The sequence below is a fragment of the Eptesicus fuscus genome, chromosome 6 (assembly GCF_027574615.1).
Source record: "Eptesicus fuscus isolate TK198812 chromosome 6, DD_ASM_mEF_20220401, whole genome shotgun sequence".
NCBI classification, from domain to species: Eukaryota; Metazoa; Chordata; class Mammalia; order Chiroptera; family Vespertilionidae; genus Eptesicus; species Eptesicus fuscus.
Window position 1 is genome coordinate 3,010,979 of NC_072478.1, and position 6,930 is coordinate 3,017,908.

A 6,930-nucleotide genomic window follows, 5' to 3' on the forward strand; every position below is an offset into this window, starting at 1 on the left:
GCGGGGACGTGACCATGGCTCTAAGAGTAGTCACTACAGGAGATAGCACGGCCCATATCCATTTCTCCCTTGACCCCTTCCTACCAACCCCTCAGCCATGCAATCTTGTCCCTTAGTTGAGAGAAAGGGATAGAAAATGTGCTTGTGGGAAGCTATAAGATGACTGAGAGCTTAGTTGCTGTTTATCACACACACACACACACACACACACACACACACACAGATACACACACACTCTCTTAAAATGAAGCAAGTGGAGAGGGAGATCATACATGACAATTAGCCAGATCTCTTTTGATGCTGTGAAGCCAAGGCCTGTGTGGCCGTGGGTTCAAAGACATGGAGAAAGGGCTGACACACAAATTCATACACAAGACAAGAGATATAAATTTGAAAAACTAAATGGGGGAAGCCAGTTGTGAGCTTGGTACAAGGGACCAAGTTCCACTGAGTCTCATTCCCATCTGCTTTTATTTACTAGAATACACAATTGCCTTTTAGGAATGCAAACAGACAGACATATCAATGGTGATGTTTGGTAAACAGTAAGATTATCAGGTTGGGGGCGATTGCTTTAGGCCATTGAGTCATCAGTAGTATGTAATAAAATGCAGATATTTAGCCCTGCAAATATCAAAAAGCCCCATTCGGTCTTCTGACCGGATTTCTCACATTTATATTAATTACTGTTGATCTTGGCTTCCGGCATTTCCCCCTTCTTTAATTTCTTAATAGATGTTGATATGCCGCTTGCAGAGCTTGGATTCTTTTAGGATTTTTATTCCGCTTCTGCAGACTAAAATTAAACATATAAGAACAAGAATGAGACAGGCAATAGTGGTTATGCTAAAAGGTAAAAGTAAGGAGATCCAGTGAAAAGGAGTAAATTCTTTTCTTTAAATTGTTGCCAGGCATCTAAGGAATTAGTTTGTAAGTTTGCCTGGGATAATTATACAATATGCTGCTGTAATTCCAAAATAGCAAGGTTGGTGTTATTTTTACCCTAAGCACCAAGAAGGTGATTTTTTTGATTGAAGTTATCATTTTAAACTACATCATTTTACTGGTGCAAGTGCAGCAGCTGATTTCCATTGGTTATTACTATATGCAGACCTGTAGGGGCTTCAATCCACGAAAGAAAAAACAAAAAACAAAACTTCTTAAGTTTGCTGCTGGTGGGTGCCATTCATAAGACTTTTTACATAATGGCTTAGGTGTTAGTAATGTTAAATTCTCTTTGCCTCTCCCAGGAGCAAGCATTTAGGTTTTTGCTTCTCTCTCCTTTGGTGTCGATGCTAGCCAGAAAAACCTCTCTTTATTTCTACACACAAAGGAGCAGTAGTTTGATTCTGTTTCATATAAAAAGGGAAGTTGGGTGGGGACACCCATCTAATTATATTTGCCCATATACTTACTATACTAGGCGGGGGAGCAGCCCATGTAAGGGATTTTACCCAGGGAGGACTTCCCCATTAGCCCCTGGTGATATTACCGCACAGCTGGTGACTGCCAGAATGGCAAGAAAGACATTCTCAGGCATTCTTGGGGTTTTGGTCTCTTCACAAATTCATTCAGCTTTCTGGACCATTTTCTTTATCACTCCCCAAGTCATCTCTGGGCTGTTTATCATTTGCCGTGTTTATCTCCCACTCCTTATCTTCAGTGTGTTGCCTGGGCTGCTGCTGTATGTGGCTGGGGTAGCCGATTGTCTACAGCTGCAAGGTGTGGCACCAGGTGCAAGGTCCTCATTAATCTGGCTAGTTCCTCTCTCGGACCCATGTTGCAGTTTAATATTTCTTGCAGGAATCCACACAGGTTTGGAGAAATTTTCTGGAAATATACAAGCATATCCTTGACCAAATGTTAGCAATGGGTCCGGGCCCTTCCATAAACCAGACTCAGGATCTTTCCATTTAACTAGACCATTTCCCTTTGTTTTATTCTGACACCAGTGTAACTCCATGGTGTCTTGCCATCAGCATCACAAGTGAAAAAAATTTAAAGTAATTAAGGCTTGGTACAGCCTATCCACAGGTGATTTCTCCATCATAATCCCCCTTTTTAGTTTTTCAAGTTGGGATTTTAGCCACTGATGTTGGCATTTAATAATGGCCTGTCCCTGGGAATTATATGGTATTCCTGTAATGTGCTGAATTTTCCACTTTTTACAAAATTGCTGGAAATGACAGCTTATGTAAGCAGGCCCATTATCAGTTTTAATGATTTTTGAAATTCCCATGATGGCAAAAGCAGCTAGGCAATGATTAATAACCCATTTTGCCATTTCCCCTGTAGATGCAGTAGCCCATAGGACTTTTGAAAAGGTGTCTGCAGAGATGTGCAATGCTCTCAGTCCAAAGGGAGTATAATGTGTTACATCCATTTGTCAGATATGGTCCCTTATCAATCCTCAAGAGTTAATTCCTGTATTAGGCCCTTGAGGCAGATGTAACATGCAAGTGGGACATTCTCTGATAATCTGTTTTACCTGCTGTTGAGTGATTGAGAATTGTTTAGACAGCATTTTGGCAGGCTGATATAAAAGCTGATGTGTTTCTGAGGCCTGTTTTAATAAAGCAACCAATTGATCAGCATGTGCATATCCTTTAGTTAACAGGCCAGGTAATACACTGTGAGTCCTATGTGAGAAATATAAAAAGGGTATTTTCTCTGTTGTACAATCTACTGAACTTGTTTAAATAGTATAAATAAACTTTGGTCACTGAGCCATTTTAAACAAGCAGTTTCAATTCTATTTACTAGACCTGTAGCATAAGAAGAGTCTGAGATAATATTAAGAGGCTCTTGAAAATCCTGTAATGTAGCCTTAATAGCTTCTAATTCAGTTCTTTGTACAGATGTATGACTAGTTTGGATGATTCGGTCTAAGTTCATTGTATGATAAGCAGCTTTGCCATTATACAATCCATCAGTAAAAACAGTTTTGCTCCAGGAATAGGTTCCTGCCTAGTATTTTTTGGTATAATAATAGGGGTATAATATAGAAATTGTAATAATTTGTCTTTTAATAGGTGACAACTAAGTTCCCCTGAATATTCACTCAGTCCAATTTGCCAATTTAAATCAGTGTGAAATAACATTTCTAATTGCTTCCCAGTGAGGGGAAGGTAAATGCATTGGAGTTCTTCTCCTATAAGCTGTCTGCAGCACTAAGTTGAGATATCAACTGAGCCACAAGTTCTATATATGTAACCGCAGTTTTAGAGGATTGATGTCCTAGGTGGATCTATTCAATAATAGGAGGAGAATTTTTATTTTGGAAGATGACTCCAGTGGGATTATTTGTAGTAGGATTAATCTGTCCCAATAAAGGCAATTCAGTAGTACCCGTGCCACTTGGGCTAAGGAGATTGCCAGACTCAGGATCTTTCCATTTAACTAGACCATTTCCCTTTGTTTTATTCTGAAACCAGTGTCACTCCACGGATGTCTTGTCATCAGCATCACAAGTGAAAAAATTTAAAGTAATTAAGGCTTGGTACAGCCTATCCACAGGTGATTTCTCCATCATAATCCCCCCTTTTTAGAAGGCTTACAAGCTTGTATTATTACCAGAAAGGGACAATGGTTAATAACTCAGATGGAATATCAAGCTGGTCAAGGTTTAGGAAAAGATAATCAGGAGATTAAAGAACCCGTTTAAGCCAAAGGACACACAGGAAAACAAGGATTAGCATATCAGCCTTTTTAGGAGTGGTCACTGCTCAATCTCCTCATCCCCATGCTTACTCTATACAATGGAAAGATGATAGATCTATATGGGTAGATGAGTGGCCATTAAACAAGGAGAAATTAAGTCATATTCATGAAATTAATATACGAACAAGTAGAGGCTGGTCATATAGAACCTTCCAATAGTCCTTGGAATACTCCTATATTTACAATACCTAAGAAGGTAATAGGAAAATGGCGATTGTTACATGATAGAGCAGTTAACGCTACTAGGCATACCATGGGAGCTTTACAGCCTGGACTCCCAGCACCTTCACAAATCCCTCTAGATTGGTCTCTTATTGTAGTAGATCTTAAGGATTGTTCCTTCACCATTCCCTTGGCATCGCAAGATAAACAAATATTTGCCTTTTCAGTGCCATCTATTAATAATATAGAGCCTATGAAAAGATATCAATGGAAAGTTTTGTCTCAAGGAATGGCCAATAGCCCTACTTTATATCAAATATATATAGCTCAAGCTATTCAGCCTTTAAGGAACAAATATTCCCAGTGTTATATTGTCCATTACATGGATGACTTGCTCCTAGCGAGTCCATGGGAGGAACAGACTTTAGCAATGTTTTCTCAATTAGAAAAGGAACTTTCTAAATGGGGCTTAAAAATTGCTCCAGAAAAAGTACAGAAAGAAATTCCTTTTAAATATCTAGGTACCATAATTGAAAACCAATGTATTAGGCCTCAAAAGGTAGAAATATGAAAAGATTGCCTTAAAACCTGAAATGACTTTAAAAAATCATTAGGGTACATTAATTGGTTAAGACCTTATCTAAAAATCTCTACAGGAAAAATGACAAATATCTTACCTAATAATAGAGAAACATGTAAATTGACTGTACCTTCACTATGCCCACAGCCAATCAGAGTGAGTATGCAAATTAACCAAACAAAGATGGAGGTTAATTTGCATACATGGCGGGGCGGGCATCGCCATGGCCAGCTCCTGGGGGTTCAGGTCCATCTGGGCGAGGAAGGCTGGCCCAGACACTGCCCACAAGGTACCAGTCCATCGGGCCAGGGAGAGGGGGTGGGGTGGGCAGCACCAGATGTCACCCGAAGAGTCTGGGTCCATCGCAGGCCCCGGGAGGGGCAGCGGCCTGCCTAGCCACTCCCGTGGGGCTCCGGGAACATTGCAGCCCAGGGGAGGCATGGCTGGTGGCCTAGCCACTCCCGTGGGGCTCTGGGAACATCTCAGCCCAGGGGAGGCATGAACATCGCAGCCCAGGGGAGGCATGGCCGGCTGGCCTAGCCACTCCCATGAGGCTCTGGGAACATCTCTGCCCTGGGAAGGCACAGCCGGCCACCTAACCACTCCCTTGGAGCTCAGGGAACATCGCAGCCCCGGGGAGGCATGGCTGGCCTAGCCACTCCCGTGAGGCTCCGGGAACATTGCTGCCCAGGGAGGTGCGGCTGGGCCCTGGGAACATTGCAGGCATGTGGTTGCTGAGACCCAGACCGGGCCTCTGGCCACAGATTCACAGCTTTGCGGAGACCAAGGGCAGGGATCTGCCTCACTGCAGAGAGAGAGAGGTTCTGCAGTGGCCCCAAAACGTGGGTGGGCCAGGCCAGGGATCAAGGGGCATGGAAGGAAGCCCGGGGGGAGGGGCAAGGACCTGCAGCTCTGAGGCGGGGGTGGGGGGGTGAGGGGGGCAGTTGAGGGGCGGTGCCACCTCAGTGGAGGGGTGCCGCACTGCAGGGTACTGAACTGACTGACTTGATTCAGATAAGCTTCCAGTGCTAACCTGCCTAGGCCTCGCCCAGGTGGCCTTCACACTTCAGAGGCGGCGACTCCTGCTCCTGCCTTGACCCAAAAGCAAGCTCACGCCGCCCTGCCCCACGGCAGAGCATGCCTTGGCGGTGTGTGCAAAGCCTTCCACCTGCTCCAGAGATGGGGCGGGGGGGGGGGGGTGAGCAGTAAAGAATGGGGGCAGGGGACCGGGGAGAGGAAAGAATGTGGAGCGTCCGAAATGAAGAGGTGCTTGAGAAAGAGGCTCGGAAGCCTGACAGGAAGGTTTATTCTGTTTGCCCAGTGGCTGCCCCTTAGGAAGGGCAGAGAGCATGGCTCTGAGGGTTCCCTGTGCACTGAGCCAAGTTCCACAGCCAACTGGAATTGGCCTCAGTGTCCTGGTCTGTAAAATGGATTAAGCGTGTCCCAGTGCCTTCACTGAGCTTTGATGGCCAATTGAGATACTATATAAGGAAAGTGATGAAGAAGTGAGAAAGAAAAGGAAGGACAAGCAACACAAAAGAAAGACTGGAAGGAACCTGTAAACCCATTGTCACTTAAATAGGGAATATAGTCAATAGTGTTGTAATGATGGTATGATGCCAGGTGGGTACTAGAAATATCGGGGAACACTTTGTAAAGTAGATGATTGTCTAACCACTATTCTGTAACTAATATAAAACCTAAAACCAATACAAAATAATGTTGAATGTAAAGAAATGAAAATTGGAGTGAAATTTTTATAAATTTCAAAGTTTAAATAAAAGCTGTAAAGGAAGGAAGGGGAGAATAAAAAGTGTTTTTCATTTTACCACTTTATTGTCTTTTCAGTACATGAAAAAGACAGCTGTCTTTATGTGGTGCTTTTATACTTTTCTATGTCATTATCTCATTTTAATTTCAGGACAACTTAAAGACAAGATAATTGTTCCCTCTACTATTCAAAGAAAGGAAATATTGGTGTCTGGTCCCAATGATTCAATTGTCAAGCCCTTATTGTAAAGCAGGGTTAGTAAAATTTTCTGTGAAGGGTCATATCTATACTAATAAAAGCCTTGGGGGTGATCAGGCCAGGAGGGGAGAGTAGTTGGGGGCAATCAGGGCGGCAGAGGAGCAGTTAGGGGACAATCAGGCAGGCAGGTGAGCAGTTAGAAGCCAGTGGTCCCGGATTGTGAGAGTGATGTCTGACTTCTTGGGATTGGGCCTAAACCTCAAGTCAGACATCCCCCGAGAGGTCCCAGATTGGAGAGGGTGCAGGCTGGGCTGAGGGATACCCTCCCCAGTGCATGAATTTTGTGCACCGGGCCTCTAGTATTTAATATACTTAGAGGTGACTCTAACTTTTCTCACCCCGAGTATTGACAGATGAAGCTAGAAAGAAGTTACAAAGAATTGAGCAGGCAATCTCCTTAGCCCAAGTTGCATGGGTACTGCCTAACCAAATTTTTGTA

At 43.4% G+C, this 6,930-nt stretch overlaps 1 long non-coding RNA gene across 1 annotated transcript; it reads right to left on the minus strand.

Annotated features, from left to right (window-relative positions):
* Positions 1-391: 391 nt before the first annotated feature.
* Positions 392-4,905, minus strand: LOC129149260 (uncharacterized). Its single transcript, XR_008556213.1, has 3 exons — positions 4,593-4,905; positions 1,493-1,830; positions 392-796 (listed from the first exon to the last, which is right to left on the minus strand). It is a non-coding gene; the product is annotated as an uncharacterized LOC129149260 (long non-coding RNA).
* Between the last annotated feature and the right edge of the window lie 2,025 nt (positions 4,906-6,930).